Source organism: Chelonoidis abingdonii, chromosome 3 (assembly GCF_003597395.2).
Source record: "Chelonoidis abingdonii isolate Lonesome George chromosome 3, CheloAbing_2.0, whole genome shotgun sequence".
NCBI lineage: Eukaryota > Metazoa > Chordata > Testudines > Testudinidae > Chelonoidis > Chelonoidis abingdonii.
The window spans coordinates 16,434,436-16,457,077 of record NC_133771.1 but is presented as its reverse complement, the minus strand read 5'-3'; the positions used below and the strand labels follow the sequence as shown (position 1 = coordinate 16,457,077).

Genomic DNA, 22,642 nt, shown 5'->3' with positions numbered 1-22,642 from the left:
CATTACAGTTGCGAAGGAAATAAATTCTGTATCGTTTAAAATTCATTAGTATGCATTAAAAGTAATTGCATCTGTAAAATCATGAGTCTTTTCCTTTACTGGATCCTGTAAGGCAAACCCACCCTCCCCCTTTCGATGTATCTGGAGTACAAAGAACTAAAAATAAAAAAAAGGCAGAAATTAGGATAGGTGTCCCTGACTGCTGTGCTTTAAGGAGAGGGAAGGGGAAAGGCTACTAAAAGCACCCCCATGTAAAAAAGCCGTTAAATTTTTTACAGCGTTTTCCTTGAACGCTCAGGTGTGGAGGAGTAGGCGGTGCAGAAAGCCTTCCACGCACGCGTCTACACGTCTGGTGAGGGAGATATGACGTGGCTTGCAGGGAGGTTATACTAGGGGCTGCAGTGGCAACGCTCGACTGTGCTGCTCTTCCTGAAGCTCCACCATGCGTTGGAGATTTCAGTTTGAGAACGCAGCAGAGTCCATGCGTGCTTTCTCCAACGTGTCTTCTGCCTACCTCATTAGACGTTCACTGCCATCTTTCCTGCTACTGTTGCTCACATCCTTCCAATCATTCGTTTATCCCTCTCATTGCGTTTACTTTCAATAATTTCTGTCTTTCAGTCTGCGCGTCTTCTTCTTCCTCCGCCGTATCACAGCACACCCTCGATTATGCATAGGAGCTTCCTGAAATGTACAGCTGCTAGGGAAGGCAAACCAGGTGTAAGTAGTGGAAGATACCTTTTCCGACAAAAAAAAACGCAAAATAGAAAACTTTAGTACTCTTTTCACATAGACACTATCCACTCTTACGAACAGTGATGCTAAAGGTCGCATTGTGTAGGCGTTTACATATTCAGTGTCGTTGTTACTTGGTGTGGCACACACCACGCCCAGTACGGCCAAACTAACGGCACGCGCAGATGGTAAGTGAGGCTTTAAAATTGTTGACTGTCTTCCCCGTTCATATACCAGGTTATATGATGCCTTGCTCTGTTAAGAGGAGCCTGACCAAAAGCTCCAACCCCCCTCTTCACATCCCCAATCAGCGCATGGCTCTCTATATATACGATCACTGCTAGGATCACCCTACCACCCCCCGATCGCGTGCTGGTAGCAGGGAAGATCGTGCTTGCCAAGACGCTGAAAACTCGTCGCTATCGCTCCTCCCATCCCCTCTGGCCAGTAGCAAAAATCGCCATTCTGCCCCTGTTTACATCCTGATTCTACCAGGTAACATGGCTGATTATCTCTCGTCCTGACAATAGACCGCAGGAGCAATCTTGTTTACTGCCATGCCTTCAGTGCAATGCCTTTCATGCTGCAAGTACCAAATGCTTGCAAAATGCAAAGGCGTTGAATAAGTGCACCTACTATGGGGAACGGAGAAGCTGTCCTTGCCAGAATGTGCTCATTAGTCATAAGGGTTGTTAGTTCCTCCCGATCGATTCAATGGACAATTAATTGGAGCATCTTCCTCCAAGCTCCCCGACACTGTTACGAAATTTTCCTGTAACATAATCTGCGGACTGCAGCAAAGCCCTGGTGTCAATGCGATCTACAAAAACCGTCTTGTTTAATCCTGTTTGGTACGAGCATGAAGGGACCACTTACCGGAGGTCCCTTCCCATGGCTCACGTCCTGGGCTTCTCGCTGGACCAGCAGGGACTGTGATTCTTGGTCTCAAAAAGATCCGGCTGCTTGGGTTAACGGACGCTGGGCTATCACCCGGGCATCTTCATCCTCAAATCGTCGCTCCATCTTCCCCTCGGGCTGACCATCCTTAGAAAACACTTGATATTTCCAATCCCAATCTGAATCCACGACAGGTGGGGCATGTAGGCTTGAGACCCCAAATTGCATTGTTCGCATAGAACGCGCTGTTTTCGGCTCAGAGCTGGCTTCCGTTGCTCTCTGGTTTCTGGTAACCCTGTCTAAGTTGCTCGAGTTTCACTCGCACGAAGGGAGCTCTGCTGTGGACCTTTATCCAGCCATAGACTTTGAAATTCTTTCAAAAATTTTTCATTCGTTCTTGGAATGCAGTGCTGGAGCACTGATCCTCACCCCAGATAGCGATCAGATCCAGAACTCTCCGTGTGTCCAGCATGGCGCTCTTCTTCATATCAGGAGGACGCATTGTGACGCAGTGCAACTGAGCATCTGTGTGTCACCTGTTGTGTCTGACCCTTCCGGTGGCACAATCAGGAAATGCAATTCAAAAGCGTGGATTCCAGCTTTTCCTGTTTACTGGCCAGTGCATCACAGTTTATGTCGATGCTATCATGAGTGCCCCTGTGACACATGTTGTCTGAAACCAAAATTGGGAGTGGCATCACTTGGGCAGAGCAATCCTCCCTTTGGTTTTCAAAAATTGATATTTCCTGCGACGGTTCTAGCCAGACTGCCTGCCTCCAAGTGACCCCCCCCGTTTATTCAAAATAAGTCTATGTTTCTTATTCTTGTATTCCTCACGACTGCATGGACAGAAAATGGGGGTGGCCCTCCACGTGTAGCTGCAGAGGTTGGGAGAGAAGTAAGCAATGCGTGGCTTTCTTGCAGGTGAGAACCCCGTTAATTACAGCCATGGAGTACTGCGCTCTTCTAATCCATGACTCTTTTCCTTCAGAGGAGTAGCTGTGTTAGCTTGATCTGTAGTTCAAAGCAGCAGAGAATCCTGTTGGCGACTCTACTAATGCAACGACGTCTGGTAGGTTTGCTGTAACGTTCCACAGGATTCTGCTCTGCCTGTGACTCTCGGTGATATATACTATTATGTTGACAGCATAAGGAGGATATACTCAGTGGCCAGTGATCATCCCAAGTTTGCCTTATTGGCTTGCGCCCCCGGCTGTATTTTAGCCAGGGCCACTCATGATATAGCGCGGACAGTTCAGAGAAGGAGATAACGTCATCATGCCAGTTTCTCTGGCAGTACGACGTACAGAACGACTAGTAAGCCAGCTCTTGCATCATGCAAAGCAATTGATAGCTGGTGGTAGCGCTCGGAGTGCCCTTCTGTCTCCACGGCATCTAGTACACAACAGGTGACGGGAAAAAACAAAAAGCGACGTTCCGTATGCGTGCTATTGTTCTGCAGGGCATCCAGGAGAAAAATGTGCGCAGGGACTGTCTGCTGATGTTTTCCCGCAGTCAAGGATCAGACTGACGCACGTTTACCCAGAACCCCCCGTGAACCATTAACAATTTGCACTCAGGCCGGGATCAGGGGACGGAACGGGGTGCTGAGGACTCCCTATCCACCAGTGCCTCAGCGTCTCTTAAAACTATTTGCATCTTGGCTTAGCGCTCCCAGATGTCTGTAGCTTACAACACGGTTCTTTTATGGTTCACGGAACAGCTATTCAGTTCCTTCCCTACCCCAGCACGACAAATGAAATTTAAATTAGAAGCAATCCTCTTGAGTACTTACAATGTCCACCCTCGGTTTACTGAAGTCTACAGAGGCGAATCTGCAGCACTGAGGGAGAGGTGAGACTATTGCCGAGTGCAGTTATCAATACCACGTGAGAGGTTAATCTGAGGTTGATCTATTTGCTACTTGAACAATCTGCTCCTTTCCTTGGTAGATGGTCACAGTTACTACTGGAAACTAGAGAAACTTTACCATCTCCCCTCTTTTTGTTACACTCACCAGTAAATGGACAGAACGTGATAATACCCTGTGTAAAATTTTTGAAAGGAAAATGGGAGTAACTCACTGGACTGGCAAGCCTGCCCTTTACGTGTAATAACAATAGATCAGTCCAAGACAAGCAAGGATTACAGTTGAAATCAGTGGAGCACAGCGCAGCCTGCTCGCATCAGTATTCACAGAGGAGCCCTGCAAGTTAACGCAACGTTGTTCCCACCTACACTGGGCTACCACAGCAGTGCCCACCCCACCAATGTTGGCTGATGATATTATTAGAAGAATGCAATGAATAAGAATCACGAGAGATTTACTGGAATCAAATTGAGGGGGAGGGAGCCACCATGGGCTATGACAGTCCATGCAGTTCAGAATCTTTTCTTACCACAGAGAGGAAAGGGTCTGATTGAAGCTCAGCCCCCAGGTGATAAGATGAAGACAGTTACCAGCGTTCTGTACCCATTCACTGTCAGAAAAAGGATCATTCCCATTTTCACCCCGGAGACCCGGCCACACATCAGCCAGGAGCAATCACTGGGCAGCCGGTCTTACCCCGGAGGGCAGGGCAGAGGAGCGGATTACTAGCTCTTCACCGCAGCGCATCGCGTCTGCCAGCAGCATTCAGTACACAGACGGTGACATTTACAGTACTCAACGAATTACGTTTATTTCACTTTTTTTCTACCGGCTGGAGGGGGGAAAAAACTGACGACTGGTCGCTGAACCCGCAGACACGTGGTATTACGCGTGCAGACATGTCGATTCGGAACTCCTCCCAACGAGAGGAAGTAGCCTAAACGATAGTGATAACTCGGATTAGGGTCGTGTGGACGGAAATCAACGTTATGGCCCGGGCCCACCAGAGTGCTGCAGTGACCGCTTCGGACAGCAATCTGAACTCGGATGCAGCGTGCAGGTAAACAGGAAAAGCCCGCGAACTTTTGAATTGCATTTCCTGCTTGTCCAGCGTGGAGCTCTGATCAGCACGGCTGGCGATGCAGTCTCAAATCCAAAAAGAGCTCCAGCATGGACCGTACGGAGATACTAGGTCTGATCGCTGTATGGGGAGACAAATCTGTTTGTATCCAGCTCCGTTACAGAACACGAAACGCCAAAGCGTTTGAATAAAAAACTGCAGGATACACAGCGCTGCGTGACAAGCGTAACGGGAAGCCAGAGACTCAAATGGACGCTCATGAAGGGAGGAGGGGTTACTGAGGACTCCAGCTATCCCACAGTCCACAGCAGTCTATGAAATTATTTGCATATTGGCAGAGCTCCCAATGTCTGTAGGGTCAAACACAGTGTCTGCGTGGTTCAGGGAACAGCTCCTCAGTTTCTTTCCCCCCTCCACAACGTGAAAAAAAAGGGTAGAAATCATTCTTGACTACTTTCTATGTCACCCTATGTACTGAATGCTGCTGGTAGACGGGACGCTACAGCACGAAGAGCAGTATCCGCTCCTCCTTTCTGGTGGTAGACAGTTCGGCAGACCTGCCCACATCCAGGAGAACCGCCTAACTGGCTTAACATCGAGGCAACATTGCTACCGCTAGCAGTAGATAGGACAGAACGGCTAATAACAAGCTAAATCATTGAAACTTGGGCTCAAATTTTGCAATCAATTTGGGATGACTCGCTTGGCATGAGTCAATTCCTCCCTTATGGTATCTAAAAATAGAGTCCATTCTGCCTGGACGTCATAGCCCTGGGAGGCTGCCTCCAAGTGCCTCCCCCCCGACATCCATTTTCTCTCACTAACAAGTCTCTGTTTCTTATTCTGGTATTCCTTAATACTACATGACACAAACGGGGGAGGGGAAAGACACGGTAGCCCAGGAAGGTTGAGGAGGAGGAAAGCAACGGGTGCGCTTCTTGCAGGGGCAACCCTGTGAAACTGACACGGAGCACCTGTGCCTGATACACTGGATCTCTGTTACACTTGCCTATTATTCTAGGCAGGACAGTGCACCACGACCGCTGGTCCGCAATCCGAACTCGGATGCGGAGTGCCAGTAAACAGGGAATCCCCGAGAGCTTTACAGTGACATTCCCTGCTTTCACGTGTCCAGCTCTGATCACCAGGGGCGATGCAGTTCAAATGCAAAAGTATCTCCTGCATTGAACCTTACGGGAGATAGCAGATGTTATCGCTGTATGGTGAGACCAAATCTCTTTTATCAGAGCTCCGTTAAAGAACAGGAAATGCCAAAGCCTTTGAAAAATAAACACAGGATACACAGCGGTGCGTGACAACAGTAACGGGAAGCCAGCACTCAATGATGGTCATGAGGGAGGGAGGGTAATGGAGGACTACAGCTACCTCAGTCCCACAGCGTCTCTGAAAATATTGCATTTTTGGTCGCGCCCAATGTCTGCAGCGTAATACACGGTGTCTTGCGTGGTTCACGGAACAGCTCGTCAGTTTTTTCCCCCTCCAGCACGGTAAACAAAGGAAATAAATAATCCTTGAGTACTGTAATGTCACACCTCTGTGTACTGAATGCTGCTGGCAGACGCGATGCTGCTGGTGAGAGCAGTATCCGTCCTCTGCCCCTCCCCAGGGGTAGATGGGCCCAGTGATTGCTCCTAGCTGAGTGTGGCCGGGGCTCCGGGGTGAAAATGGGAATGACTCCCTTTTTCTGACAGTGAATGGTATAGAAGCCTGGTAACTGTCTTCATCTATCACCTGGGGCTGAGTTCATCAGACCCCTTCCTCTCTTGCGTAAAGAAAAGATTCTGAACTGCATGGACTGTCATAGCCCATGGTGGCTCCCCCCCTCATTTGATCTCATAACTACTCTTGATTCTAATCATGCATTCTTCATAACATCATGCCACAATGGGTGGAGGACACTGCTGTGGTAGCCCAGGTAGGTGGGAAGCAACAGTTGCTACTGCAGCGCCCCTCTTGTGAATACTGATGCGGAAGCAGCTGCGCTGTGCTACACTGATTTAATACACTTGTATCCTATTCTTGTCTGGACTGACTCTATTTTATTAACTGTAAAGGCAGGATTGACCCAGTCCCAAGTGAGTTAATCCCCATTTTCCTTTCAAAATTTACACAGGGTTACTTATCGTCTCTGTCCCATTTACTGGTGAGTGTAACAAAAGGGGGAGATGGTAACAGTTTCTGCTGTTCCAGTAGTACTGTACCATCTCACCAGGAAAGGAGCAGATTTTCAGTAGCAATAATCACACTCTCAGATTAACTTCATTGGTTATGATACTGCCACTGTGCAAAGCTCAATCCCTCAGTGCTGCAGATTCGCCTCTGTCAGTAGCATTCAGTACAAAGAGGGTGACATTGTAAGTACTCAAGGATTGCTTTATTTAACTTCATTTCTCGTGCTGGGGTAGGGGAAGGAAATGAATAGCTGTTCCGTGAACCATAAAAGACACCGTGTTGTAAGCTACAGACACTGGGCGCTAAGCAAGAATGCAAATAGTTTTAAGAGACTGCTGAGGACTGTGGGTAAGCGGAGTCCTCAGCACCCCCGTTCCGTCCTCCATGAGCCCCGGCCCCTGATGCACATTGTAATGGTCACGGGGGTCTGGGGTAAACGTCGTCAGTCATTCCTTGCTGCCGGGAAAACATCAGCAGACAGTCCTTTCGCACATTTTTCTCGGATTGCCCTTGCAGAAACAATAGCACGGCAGCACTAGGACCGTCGGCTTTTTGTTTTCCGGCACCATTTGATTACTAGATGCCGTGGAGACAGAGGCGACACTCGAGCTACACACCAGCATTCAATTGCTTTTGCAAGATAGCAGAGATGGTTACCAGTCATTCTGTACTGTCTACTGCCAGAAAACTGGCATGACATGACGGTATGTCTTCCTCTCTGAACTGTCCGCTGCTACATGAGTGCCCCGGCTAAAATCAGCCGGGGGCGCAACGCAAAAGGCAAACTTGGGATTGACTCACTGGCACTGAATCAATCCCTCCTTATCTGTCTAAAAATAGAGTCAGTCCTGATACAAAAGAGTCAAAGCAGCGAGAATCCTGTGCGACTAATAGACGTCTGTTAGTCTATAAGGTGCCACCGGATTCTCTGCTGCTTTACAGATCCAGACTAACACGGCTACTCCTCTGAAAGAGAGTCAAGTGTATAGAAGAGCGCAACTACTCTCATGGCTTGTATTAAACAGGGGGTTTCCCGCAAGAAACGCACTCATTGCTTCACTTCTCTCCAACCCCTCTGCAGCTGGGCAGGCCCACCCCCATTTCTGTCATGCAGTCGTGGATACAAGGAACAAGAAACATAGACTTATTTGTGACATAAGCGGGGGGGGGGGGCAACTTGCCGAGCAGGCAGCGTGGCTATGACAGTACCAGGCAGACATACTCAATTTTTAGAAACCAGAAGGGAGCGAATTGACTCTGCCCCAAGTGAGCCACTCCCAATTTGGTTCAGAACATTGTCACAGGCACTGCATGAAGCATCGGACACTAAACTGTGATGCACGGCCATAACAGGAAAAACCGAATCCCCGCAAACTTTTGAATTCCATTTCCTGATTGTCCACCGTGAGGGTCAGCACACACCAGGCGACCACACAGAGCTCATTTGCACTCGTCACACAGCAGTCTCCTATATTCGAAGAAAGCGCCAGCTTGGACCACACAGGAGGTTCTGGATCTGATCGCTATCTGGGGTGAGGACTCGTGGCTCACAGCACTGCGTCCAAAAGACGAAATGAAAAGTTTTTGAAAGAATTCAAAGTCTATGGCTGATAAAGGTCACAGCAGAGACTCCCTTCAGTGCCGATGAAACTGAAGAACTTCAACAGGGTTACCAGAAAGCCAGAGAAGCAAAGCGGAAGGTCAGCTCTGAGCCGAAAACATGCCGCTTCTATCGCTGAACTACATGCATTTTGGGGTTCAGCGCTACCAGTGCCCCACCCCTGTCCGTGGATTCAGACTTTGGGATTGAAAATATCAAGTGTTCTGAGGATGGTAGCCGAGGGGGAAGATGGAGACGAATTTGAGGATGAAGATGGACCGTGGTGATAGCACACAGCAGTCCGTAAACCCAACAGCCAGGATCTTTTGAGACCCAAGAATCACAGTCCCTGCGTCCCAAGCGAGAGCCCAGACGTGAAGCCATGGAAGCGACCTCCGGAAGTGCCCTCATTCTGTACCAAAACAGTAAAACAAGACGTTTTTTGAGATCGCATTGACACGGGCTTTTGCTGCAGTCGCAGCCATTACTGTTACAGGAAATTTCGTTAACATGTCTGGGATGGAGTGAAAATCCTCCAATTATCTCCATGAATCGATCGTGGAGGAACTCAAAAAACCCTTATGCTATATAGACATTCTGGCCAAGACAGCCTTCTCCGTCCCCCATAGTAGTAATTTTCAACGCTTGCATTGCAAGACATTTGGTACTGCAGCATTGAAGCATTGCACTGAAGGCATTGCATAAACAAACGATCTGCCTCCTGCGGTGCTATTGTCAGAGGAGAGATATCATCCATTGTTACCTTGTAGAACATCAGGAATGTAAACGGGGCAGACATGGCGATTTGCTACTGGCCAGAGCGGGGGATGGGAGGAGGGATAGCGACGAGTTTTCAGCGTCTGGCAAAGCAGATTCTTCCCGCTACCAGCTTTAAGGAGGCGGTTAACTCGATATTAAGGACGACGTCGTGTGAACGGATACAGCGTTAAATCGGTATATCAGCCATTAAACCGATTTAAAGTCGCAGTGTAGACCTGGCCTCTGTCTCCAGCCAGAAATCAAATGGGACCTGATCTGGTTGGTGTCCTCTGAAGCTTGAATGGCTATTTAACAGTTTCAATGTTGTGCTGATACAGTGGCTCTCAAAATTCTGTACTGGTGACCCCATTCACATAGTAAGCTTCTGAGTGTGACCCCTCCTTATAAATTAAAAACACATTTTTATATAGTTAACACCATTATAAATGCTAGAGGCAAAGCGGGGTTTGGGGTGGAGGCTGACAGCTCGCGACCCCCCACGTAATAACTTCACGACCCCCTGAGGGGTCCCGACCCCCAGTATGAGAACCCCTGTGCTGATAGGTCTGGCAGGCTGGAAGCTTTTTCACTTTTAACTACTAGATTCCCTCCCAAGGAAGACTCACCAGGCTGCAGCAGCAGCAGCTGCGGGAGCCTGCAGGAAGGGTCAGAACAGGGATAGGAAAACCAGGAGGGTGAACACCAAGACCCCGTGGTGCCCCCACATTTTCAGGTGCCCTACGCAGTTTCCTACATTGCCCAGGCCTAAGGACGCCCCTGCACAGCACATAAGACAGGCAGCTGAATGCCTGTCTTCCCCCGGTTTGTGATTCAGTCTGGGGCTAGGCATCAGGACATCAAGAGGGAGGCATCAGTGCTCATGCTCAGAGGCTGAAACTTAGGCGCTGAGTGAGTTTGGGCACCTGCAAGGTTCAGCGGGAGATTTTTGGACCACAGCCAAAACTAGGACCTAGGTGCTTAAACCTGAGATTTACAAAAGCAGCAAAGAATCCTGTGGCATGCATCCGACGAAGTGGGTATTCACCCACTAAAGCTCATACTCCAAAACATCTGTTAGTCTATAAGGTGCCATAGGATTCTTTGCTGTTTTTACAGATCCAGACTAACATGGCTATCCCTCTGATACTAAGACTTACAATGTGTCTACACTGCAGTTATACACCTGTGGCTGGCCAGGGCCAGCTGACTCAGGCTAAAGGGCTGTTTAATTGCAGTGTAGACATTTGGCTCAGGCTGCAGCCCAAACTCTGGGACCCCCGCATGGTCCTAGAGCAGAGGTGGGCAAACTATGGCCTGCAGGCCACATTCAGCCCGCAGGACCATCCTGTCAGGCCTCTGAGCTCCTGGCTGAGGAGGCTCCCCCGGCCCCTCCCCTGCTGTCCCCCCTCCCCTGGCAGCTGCAGAGCCGGTCCTGACCCAGTGCTCTGTGCTGCGCGGCGCAGCTGCCTGTCCTGGGCAGGGGGTTGGATAGAGGGAAGGGGAGTTCGGGGTGGTGATCAGGAGGCAGGCGTGTGGATAGGGGTCGGGGTGGTCAGAGGGCAAGGAACAGGGGGGTTGAATGGGAGCAGGGGTCGAGGGGGCAGTCAGAAAGGAGAGGAGGGGTTGATTGGAGTGTGGGGGTGCAGTTGGGGCAGAAGGTCTGGGGACGGTCAGGGAGAAGGGGTGGTTTGATGGGGCTGGGGTCCGGGGGGGGCAGTCAGGAAGGAGGGAGGGATTGGATGGGGCAGAGGGTCCAGGGGCAGGCAATAGAGAGCAGGGGGGTTGGATGAGGCAGGGGTCCCCAGGGCGATTGGATGGGGTAGGAGTCCCAGGGGGGGCGTCAGAAGGCCGGGCCACGCCTGGCTGTTTGGGAAGGCACAATCTTCTCTAACCGGCCCTCCATACAATTTCAGAAACCGGATGCGGCCCTTAGGCCAAAGAGTTTGCCCGCCCCTGTTCTAGAGCCCAGGCTTCAGTCTGAGCCCAAACATGTACCACTATTAAGCAGCTCTGTAGCCTGAGCCCTGGGACCCTGAGCACGGGCCAGCTGCAGGTGTTTAATTGCTATGCAGACATACACCTTGGGTACCTTTATGGATCCCACCCCAAACACTGTACCATTTGGGATACTTTAAAAGCAAGCTCTGTCTTGCTCTTTTCCCGCCTCTTCCTGCCTTGTAAAAATGTTCTCCGCAATGGGCAGCACAATTAAAATGGGATCCTCCTTAATGCAGCAGATTTGCTGGTGCAGTTGTCACATACTGTGGTTAAAAATGTTTTCAGGCCACACTTGTCAGTAATTCATTGATTGCTGGAGGGCTTCTCAAGAAAAAAAAAACAACCACCCCAAACAAACAACTCCCCTACTCCTCCCTAACTGGTCTTTTTTTGTTGTTCTCCTAAATTCAATTATTTAAAATGAAAAACATGAAGCCCAGAGCACAGCACAGACCCAGAACATTAAGGGATGTTTTTAAAACCTGACATCCCCTTTGGCATCTGCAGTTTTACAAAAACAAATAATTACAGGATCAATCGACGGCCCTGATCCTACAAGCTGCTCCAGGCAGGTGGGGCCAGTACCTCTCCGGTGCAGCTGTTTGCAGGGTCCAGGCCTCAGTTGTTGAAGCAGCTAACAACCTGATAAGCAGGTAGGTTCAGGTAGCTAAACATGGGTGCAAAATGACAAGCGCCAAAAGAGACTGAGATAAAGTGGGGTGAAAAACAAAGCTGTAGATATTAGAGATCATGTCAACCTTAGTAGCTTTTAAAATAGGCCAACCTTGAAAACTTCTATTTTTCTTTGCGGGTCTGAAGAGAATAGTTGTTCAGAGATAATTATTTTATTTAAAAAAACCAATTAATTGGTTTATCTGCGGTATCTGATGATCAAGCAAAGAACCACATCAATTCTCATATTTGGGATGGTATTATAAAGCACTGGGGCCCAGATCCTCAAATATATTGACATGCTGCTGGTTGATTTAAATGCAAGTCCCTCCAGTTCCCACTGAAGTCAATAAAACCCTCAGAACCATTGTTCTAATCTTCCCTTCTGGCCTTAAAATCCACAGCACTGCGAGTCTGTAAAGCAGGGGCCCCATCCAACCCCCCATCTCCTTCCTGACTGCGCCCCCCGGGACCCCAGCCCCATCCAACCACTCCTTCTCCCTGTCCCCTGGCTGCCCCCCGCTGCCCCATCCAACCCCCTTGCTCCTTCCTGACTGCGCCCCCCCGGGACCCCTGCCCCATCCAAGCATTCCTTCTCCCTGTCCCCTGACTGCCCCCGCTGCCCCATCCAACCCCCTCGCTCCTTCCTGACTGCCCCCCCATTCAACCCCCCTGTTCCCCGCCCTCTGACCGCCCGGACCCCTATCCACACCCCTGCCCCCTGACCACAACCCCGAACTCCCCTGCCCTTTATCCAACCCCCTCTGCTCCCTGCCCCCGTACCGTACTGCCTGGAGCACTGGTGGCTGGCAGCGCTACAGCCGCACCGCCCACAGCAGCAGGACAGGCAGCCGCGCCACCTGGCTGGAGCCAGCCACACCACTGCGCAGCACAGAGCACCAGGTCAGGCCAGGGCTCTGCAGCTGCGCTGCCCCAGGAGCTCACAGCCCAGCCGCCCAGAGCATTGTGCCGGTGGTGGGGCGAGCTGAGGCTGCGGGGGAGAGGCCGAGGGCTAGCCTCCCAGGGCAGGAGCTCAGGGGCTGGGCAGAAGGGGCCCACGGGCCGTAGTTTGCCCACCTCTGCTGTAAAGCCCTCAGACCTTGGGAGGTTCAATATGAGTGAACTAGGAATGGTTTGCTGCAGAGAAGAGGAATAGGCGCATCTGACATGTTAAGTAAGGCTAGGAGGGTAACAGTGCCTGGAGCAGAAACCCTGCTCAGCCCCAGTCTTGCGCTATCCCCATTATTTTCCATGTTCTTGCAGTTGTTGGGTTCTTGGGAACTGAAGCAGCAGAAGAAAGGCTGAGCCAGAAGCAGGGTGTGCTGGAAATCCCACAGAAGGGTGTGTGCTTTGGAGGTGTCTGGTCCAGTTTTTACTAATAGTAAACTTCCAAGTAGGTATCTGAACTGCCTCGAACTCTGAACCATCCGTGGGTCGCTAAGCAAAGGCAACTCACGGCTATGATTGATTTGTTCCCAGGCAGTGATACGACTGAGGATAGGAAAGAGGTGCCGGGGTGCTTCGACCGATCCTGGCCAATGTAGAAAGGTAAGAGCAATAACAGTACTTTGGATTTCTTGTGTCTGAGCTCCCCTGGGTACCAATGGGAGCAGAGTTAAGCCAATGTTGAGCCATTCTGCAAATCCCACCTCTTCAATACCTTGCCCTCAAGGCTCTCCCGAGGGCTTACGAACACCTTCTGATACCCCTGCAAGGAGCCAGGTTTTGTTATCCCAAGCTTGCAGGTGGGGAAACAGGCACAGAGTGGTTGAGACTAATTTTCAGAAGGGGCAGCTGATCTTGGTTGTGTCAGTTTCCTTTAGAAAGGCCCAGTTTCCACCTACAGCTTCCATTGAATCATAGAATCATAAGGTTGAAAGAGACCTCAGGAGGTCATCTAGTCCAACCCCCTGCACAAAGGAGGACCAACACCAACTAAATCATCCCAGCCAGGGGTTTGTCAAGCTGGGCCTTAAAATCCTCTAAGGAAGGAGATTCCCACACCTCCCCTAGGTAAAACCAATTCCATTGCTTCACCAACCCGCCTAGTGAAAATATTTTCTAATATCCAACTATGCCTCCACTGGCCAACTTGAGACCAATTGCTTCATGTTTCTGTCATCGCACAAATGAGGAACAGGCCGAGCCTCCATCCCTTTGGAACCCCTTTCAGGTCGTTTGAAAGGCTGCCTAATCAAATCCCCTTCACTCCCTTCTCTTTCCAGACTAATTAAGCCCAGTTCCCTAGCCTCTCCTTATAAGCATGTTGCCCCAGCCCCATCATTTTTGTTTTGCCCTCTGCTGGAACTCTCTCCATTTGTCCGCATCCTTTCTGCAGTGGGGGGCCCAATTACCTGACACAGTAACTCCAGAATTGGCCTCACCAAGTGGTGCATAGAGGGGAAAATGCCTTCCCCAATCTGCTGGCAAAACGTCTACTAATGCCGGCCAATATGCCGTTAGCCTTCTTGGCACAAGGGCACACTGTTGACTCAACCGCCTCTGTTCAACTGTAAATGCCAGATCCTTTTCTGCAGAACTGTTGCTTAGCCAGTCAGTTCCCAGCCTGTAGCAATGCACTTGGGATTCCCTTCCCATCTGAAAGTGCAAGGAACTTGCAACTTGCCTTGTGAACCTCATCAGATTTCTTTTGATCCAACCTCAATTGTCTAGGTCACTCTGGAACTTATTCCTACCCTCCAGCAATCTACTCTCCCCACAAGCTTAGTATCATCCATGAATTGCTGAGGGTGCTGTCCCATACCCATCACCAGATCATTATGAAGATGTTTTGAAAAAACCAGCTCCAGGAACCACCCCTGGGGCACTCCGCTTTGAATAACCCGGCTGCCAATTAGACAACCAGCCATTGATCCCACTATCCGGAAGCCTGACGAATCGAACAGCTTATAGTTCATTCATCCATGCCATACTTTTTAACTTTTGCTAAGGCAAGAAAAATACGTGGGGAAGAACAAGTATCAAAGTTGCTAAAAGTCCAAGTATAATATCACCACTTTCTCCATGTCCACAAGAGCCCCCCAAGTTCTCATCATAGAACAATTCAGGTGGTCAGGCATGACTTCCCTTGGTGAATCCATGTTGACTGTTCCTGATCACCTACCCTCTCCTCCAAGTGCTTCAGAATGGTTTTTCCCTCGAAGGACCTGCTCCATGAATTTTTCAGGGACTGAGGTGAGGCCTGCGGTCTGTAGTTCCACGATTCTCCCTTCTTCCGCTTTTTTAAAGATGGGCCCCACTATATTTGCCTTTGTCCAATCAATACGGACCTCTCCTGATCACGACAGTTTCAAAGAATAATGGCCCAAGGCTTTGCAATCACATCACCCAACCTCCCCTCAAGCACCCCTCAGCTTGCATTAAGATCCAACCCCATGGACTTGCCCATGTTCCGCTTTCTACATAGTTCCTTTAACCTGTTCTTTCACCACTGGGTCTGTCCCCCCCCCCAACCTCTTCCCCATACTGTTGCCCCAGTGCTTCCCCCTTCATATTAGTGCCTCCCAGGATCCTTCCTCAGTTTCCCTGAGGGAGTCAAAGTCTGCTTTTCTGAAGTCCAGGGTCCGTATTCTGCTGCTCTCCTTTCTTCCTCGTGTCAGGATCCTGAATTCGACCATCTCACGGTCACTCTTGCCCAGGTTGCCAACCCCTTCTACTTTTCCTACCAATTTTTCCCTGTTTGTGAGCAGCAGGTTAAGACGAGCAAGGCCCCTAGTTGGTTCCTCCAGCACTTCCACCAGGAAGTTGTCCCGCACTCTCCAAAAACTTGCTGGATTGTCTGTGCACTGCTGTATTGCTCTCCCAGCAGATGCCAGTCCCCCATGAGAACCAGGGCCTGCGATCTCGAAACTTCTGTTAGTTGTCTGCAGAAGGCCTCGTCTACCTCATCCTCCTGGTCTGGTGGTCTATAGCAGACGCTCACCACGACATCACCCTTGTTGCTCTCGCCTCCAAACTTAACCCAAAGACTCTCAACAGGCTTTTCTCCAGTTTCATACTGGAGCTCTGAGCAATCATATTGCTCTCTTACATACAGTGCAACTCTTCCACCTTTTCTTCCCAGCCTGTCCTTCCTGAACAGTTTAAACCCATCCATGACAGTGTTCTAGTCATGTGAGTTACTCCACCAAGTCTCTGTTATTCCAATTACATCATAGTTCCTTTACTGTGCCAGGCCTTCCAATTCTTCTTGTTTCCCAGGCTTCTTGCATTTGTGTACAGGCACCTAAGATAACTAGCTGATTGCCCTGCTTTCTCAGTATGAATCAGAAGGCCTCCCCTGTTGCACCCTCCTCCTTGTGTTTCCTCCCGGTATCCTACTCCCCACCAGGCTAAGGTCACCATCCCCCAGCAAACCTAGCTTAAAGCCCTCCTCGCTAGGTTAGCAAGCCTGTCTGCAGAGATGCTCTTCTCTCTCTTCATTAGGTGGATCTCATCTCTTCCTACAATCCTACCTCCTGGAACAACATCCCATAGTGGAAGAATCCAAACCTCTCTCTCTGATACCACCTGCGTAACCACGCATTTACCTCCACAATTCGATGGTCCCTACCTGACTGCAATTGGATTTGGGGGAGTGGTCCTTTAATGACACGTTTCAGAGTAGCAGCCATGTTAGTCTGTATCCGCAAAAAGAACAGGAGTACTTGTGGCACCTTAGAGACTAATCAATTTATTTGAACATAAGCTTTCGTGGGCTACAGCCCACTTCATCAGATGCAAGCAGTGAAAAATACAGGAGGAAGATATATATATCTATATATAGTGACTGGATAGCATAGTGGTTAAGAGCACCGCCCTTTGATACGGGAGACCACTCTTTGATACGGGAGACCAAGGTTCAAATCCCGGTTGGTACCCAACTTTCCAGTAGGGGTCCTTGGGCAAAAAAGAGCCCCTAACACTTCACCTGCCTACCTCAAATATGAGAGTGACACGAACTAGGAGAGTCATGCCGGCTCTGACCTCGCCCAGATTAACAAGGTCCGTGCCAGATGCTGAGGAACCAGGACAATCTGATGATAAGTGGGCTACTGGAACAAACCATTCATGGATGAGACAAGAGAACCTGGAATTAATGGAATGCTACTACAACAGTAGACCTAATGAGAGGGGATATATGAACATATGATAGGGGACTATTGGATGACAAAAGACTACATCCACCTTACTAGAAACAGTATTAACCCAATGCTCAACATAGAAAGAGGAGCTGCTCTTACACGCTTGAATAGACCAACTCCAATTACATTCTAGACTCAAATAGACCTGGAAGAACAGTGTGTGCCCAACTGAAGCTGAAACTTCACTGCGACCCTCTCCATTGCAGAAAGCACAGCAGCTCATAATGAGCGCATAAGATCATGGAGAAACTAGCTACAGTCAATCCTTGAACGATTACCAACGGCTCATGGAGAAGTGCCATCAAGATAGATATGTAGAAAGATGCCAATAGAGCCTCATCGACAAGCACTACTACCACGCATTAACTCAGCCAATAACTGGTAACACTACAGCCTCTGTAATCCTGGAGATGCTTGGCTACAATGATTCAAGAAGAACAACGTAATGTACCCACTCTGGAAAATGAGAGAGTTGGAGTGAAGTATAGTCAGCTGTGGAACTACAAGAAAGGTATGTAGAGATTAAGGCTAAGACCTCGGCTACTGAAAAAATACAAGGGCCTGACTCCATCTGAAGCCTAGAGACTGCTAAAAGGCTCACAGCATGAAGCTACTAAGGGTAAGGAGAACAACTAAAGAAGCAGAGGCCAAAAAAGTAATGCCCTGTTCTTCCCAAAAACCATCCAAACTGTACTCTCAACTGCAGTACAATAACAGCAGAAACTGACAGTACTTGAGAAGAACATATGGGAGAAAAGAGAAGACCACAACACCAGTGCAAAGTGGCTGTAGGACCTGAGAACAGAGCACAGCACATACTCCAGAAACAGAACGATCACCATCATATAGTAGAAGACATCACAGCAGCGGGTCAAGACATGAGAGCGGACAGCAAACCGGACCAGACTGATCCACACCTACTGGCTAAAGAAACTAAACAGCATGCATGGAACGCCTAGCAGCACAGATGAGACCAGCTCTAGCAGCAGGCTCCCACCAAACTGCTAACACAAGGAAAGGACAGTGCTGATCAAAGACACCTGCAAGGGAACAGAACGGCCAATAACCTGCCTCCCCACAACATGGAAAGTCCATATTAGGCAATCATAGCCGCCACACCAGGACCATAATGGGCAGTAACATGACACAGCTCAGAAGGGCATGGAAACAACAACCAGTTGACTCATTTAGATAAGACAGTCGCCCAATGACTCAAGTCTAGACAGACCATCTGAGCACAGCCTGGATTGACGATAAGGAAAGCCTACAACTCAATGCCACACACGTGGATCTGTGAATGTCTTGGCGTCTATAAGCAAGTCACAGACAACTAAGGACCTTCCTCACGAACTCAATGGGACTATGGAAGACAACCTAAGAAGTCAATTGAAGGCAGCTTGCACAAGTGGCCATCAAGTGTGGCATATACCAGGTATGCCTGTCCCTGGTGCTGTTCGCAAAGGCCTTAAAACCCCTCAGCCAGATAATCACAAGGACGTGATACGGTACAGTTCTGGAAGTGGAACTACATCAGCCACCTCCTCTACATGGATGACAATCCAGCTGTATGTAAAGTAACGAGACATCAAACTCGCTAATCCACCTGCGCGATCTAGCAGTGAGATATGGGATGTCATTAGACTGGAGAAGTGTGGGCCGAAGGATGGTAGTGGAGAGAGGGGAAGGTAGTCCAAGACTGACGGGGTGGAACTACCGAGTGGGCCACATAGCAGACATACAGACCCAGCTACAAGTACCTTGGCGTCCCACAGTCCACATGGAAACCATGATGGAGGGGCAAGAGACAGCAACATCCAAGTATACTCAAAGGATAAACAGGTCCTGAGAGCCAGCTCATGGGAAAACAAGATCCACACGCCATCACAGATAGCTGGCAGCCATAGTACCTTGCGGTTATGTGAGACTGGGCCAAAGGAGGACATGGAGGCTGCCGATGTGGACCTGAAGCTCCTCACAATGCCGGAGTTTCACCCAAGTCCGAAATCACCTAGGATCGTTATAACCCGCTGAAAGAATGAGTCAGGGCGGGCTTGAGTGAGCGTCAAGGCCACTGTCTGACGAAACCCGCGGACATCCAGGAGTAACATAAGATGGCCCAAAGATGACTGCTGAGAGAATGCCTCGAGGCAAGCATCAACATGGGAGGAGACAAGCAGAAAGTGCCTGGCAAGAACAAGACTGCATGGGCATGTACATCGACAGATGACTGAGGTGGCTGACATTGGAATATATACAGTGCTGGAAACGGGCTGGACTAAAAGACTAGATGCACTACTGATATAGAGCACAGGAACAGGCACTGAGCCCAGATCCATTGAGCAGGGTCTATTCCACCAGAGAGACCAAGGTGCAGACTGGAGATAGGCTCAGTGACGTCCATAACATAGTGCAGGATGTAGATGCAGGCAGGAACAGCATACACTGAACGCCAAACCAAGTGGCTGGCATTCTAGTGTACAGGAACATTGACAGCTTATGGGCTAGACTCCAGACCAAGATGGGATGATTCCCAACAGAAGGTTTGGAGAATGGCGGAGCTAAGTTCTGTGGGACTTTCCAGATCAGCGGACAGGCAGCGTACTGCCAAATAAACGACAGACTATCGTGGTCAATGACAATGGACACAGGACAGCGTGGTGATAGAATTGCCAGTGCAAAGTGACAGAAATCAGGAACAAGATTATGAGAAGCTGTGAAGAAGTACCAAGGGCTGAAGAGGATAGAGGGTAGTGGAAAGTGAAGGCCAAGAGTAGGTTCCCGTGGTTGGTTAAGGAGCCATTGGGCTGTGACTCCTAAGCTGGATGAGTGGCTCACAGATCCAGGAACAACATCAAGTCTGTGTCAGAAAGAGTGCAGTGCTAGGACGCTAAGATTCTGCGCCAGACCCTCAAACTCACAGGCCTCTGGTAGAGACCCAGGTTGAGGAAGACAAATACCACCCATAGGGGTGAGAGGGAATATTTTATTTATATATAAAATATAATAGTATAATATATATATTAAAACAACACACACATATACACACAGAGAGAGAGAGAGAACATTAAACAATGAGTGTTACCATACACATTCTAACGAGAGTGATCAGTTAAGGTGAGCTATTACCAACAGGAGAGAGAAAAACTTTTTGTAGTGGTAATCAAAATGGTCCATTTGCAGCAGTTGACAAGAAGTTGTGAGGAACAGTGGGGGTGGGGGAGAATAAACATGGGGAAATAGTTTTACATTGTGGTCCTTTAATGTGTCTTAAGGTGCACCCTGAAAAATGGAGACACACCAAATCAGGGTCCTCTCTTGACAATGTTGGCCTGAATCCCACAACGGAATTCTGCAGCACACCTAGCTACAGAGCCCAGATCTCCTGACTATCCTGAGGCTTGTACTTTAGCTACAAGATCATCCTTCCTTGTAATCACCATCTTCTGCAGAGAAATCTCTCCCTCTTGCTATTCATTCCAGTTCTAAGTTCTTTTGGGCTCATGAGAGTTGATTTATTGGTGGTAGTTTTGATGGGAACCTACGGGTGGTTTGGAACTGAGTTTTTGTTAAAGAAAGATTGCAGGATCTTTAACAGCTCCGCCTGTGAGCCTAGTCCTGCACTCCTTACAGAGGCCCTCATTGACTGCCTGGGGTGTTGCACCTGAGTAAGGAATGCTGGGTGGATGGAGCCATTTATGTTGAAGTTTCCAACTTGGTCAACAAGTCCAACTTTGTCATCTTTTCCTAGCTGGTAAAATCAATAGGATTTTCCTTCATAAATACCATTTAGCTCCCAGTGTCATTCATTCCTGCTGGGGCTCTGCAAATATATATCCAGGCAGCACTTTTGCAGGGCCACTTTTAGTGCCTGTTTTGCAAGAAGCAAAACATTTTGTTGATTTGCCTCTGTTTTAGTTCACTTTCCCCCAAATCTAAAGGTGATTTTTTTAAATGAGGTCTTTAAGAAGTTCTAAGAGGCTTACAAATCCTAGCCATGTAAATATCGCAGGCAATACACAATAATCATTACAACTGTGAGCTTTTGTTTAGAGAAACATTGTACAGTAATATAATCACTGGCTCTCTCTACTTAACCTGGTGCTGCTAATGGAGCAAAGTGTTTATGGTTTGTTTGTTCCAAAGTGGTGTTTACAGCATTTTGGGGCATAGCTGTAAACACAATTAATACTTTGAGGATGGGGAACTAGGTGTGAGAATTCCAGGGGTGAAAGTAACTCTGAAGACTTACCGGTCTGGGGCCACTGGTGGAAGGGTCAGGGTTGGGGGTCAGGGTCCCCCAGCCAGCCCTTCCATGCTGCCTGGCCCACAGCACCCGGGGCACCAGCTGCGATTTAAAGGGCCCTTTTAAATCACCCAACCCAGGGCAGCTGCTCCTTTTGTTCCCGCCATCGGTAACTGAGGGGGCAAAAGGGGCAACGATGTTAAAGCAGGTCCTTAAAGTGCTGCCTCGGCAGCACTTTAAAATCAGCTGGGTACGGGGCCGGTACCGGCAGCCATTTTTTACCAGTATGCTATACCAGCTCACTTTCACCCCTGGAGAATACACGAATCTTGCAACCACATGGAAATGACTTCAACACCGGGCAGAGTTGGAAGATAGGGATGACCCCCGCCCTCTCCTCCTCTCTTTCTCAGCACAATTTCAGATCTACCTTAGGAAAGTTTGCAAAATGAAAGTGATTTATTTGGGGCAGTTCTCCATGTAATGGTGTTCTAGAGAGAAGCTTGAACCGCAGCATTAGAATCTAGTGTCTAGTCCGGTGCATGTCTGGGATCTCGGTCAGCTCGGGATAGAAACAAGAGCCAGATGCAAAGTTCAGTCCTGATCAAAAGTCGGGAGGAGGTTTGACACACAGGTGTTGCCATATTGGATCATATCCCCATATAGTCTAATATTCTCTCTGCATCAATGACTAGTACCAGATGCTTTAGAGGAGGGTGCAAGAAATCCTTCAGCAGGCAGTTATGGGATTCTGGATTATGGCTTGGTTTGGTCCAATGGCTACATTCCAATTTTAAAGTCAGCAATAAGCCTGCTACCTGGGATCTTACTGTGCTAAGGACTTTTAACTGGAACTCCCCATTGAAATCAGTGGGAGATTCTGCTTAAAAATTGATAGTAGGAGACAGCCCTCTCGACCTCCTGCTCACAAACAGAGAAGAGTTGATCAGGGAAGTAAGGGTGAACGGCAACCTGGGCAGCAGTGATCATGACATGGTAGAGTTCAGAACCCTGGTCAAAGGAAGGAAGGAGAGAAGCAGAACGCAAACCCTGGATTTCAGAAAAGCGAATTTTCAGCTCCCTAGAGAAATGATTGGGCAGGCAATTCCCTGGGAAGCTGAACTGAAGGGGATGGTGTCCAGGAGAGCTGCAGTTTTTTAAAGAACCATGCTCAGCTAGCAAGGAAAATACCATACCGATGTGCAGAGAAAGAACAGCAAGCGTAGAAAAGTGCCCAGCATGGCTAGCAGGGAAAACTCAGTGGTGAGCTGCAGCAAAAGAAGGAAGCTTACAAAAAGGAAGCTTGACAGATGACTGGGGAGGCATATAAGATTATGCTCGGGCCTGCAGGATAGAACAGAAAGGCCAAGGGGCAATTTTGAGTGGAAACTAGCAAAGGGGATGTGAAGGATAATAGGAAGGGGGTTTTACAAAGTATGTAAGCAACAAA

At 48.9% G+C, this 22,642-nt stretch overlaps 1 pseudogene; it reads right to left on the bottom strand.

Moving 5' to 3' along the window:
* Positions 1 to 6,743: 6,743 nt before the first annotated feature.
* LOC116823209 (U4 spliceosomal RNA) lies at positions 6,744 to 6,896 on the bottom strand (annotated as a pseudogene).
* Between the last annotated feature and the right edge of the window lie 15,746 nt (positions 6,897 to 22,642).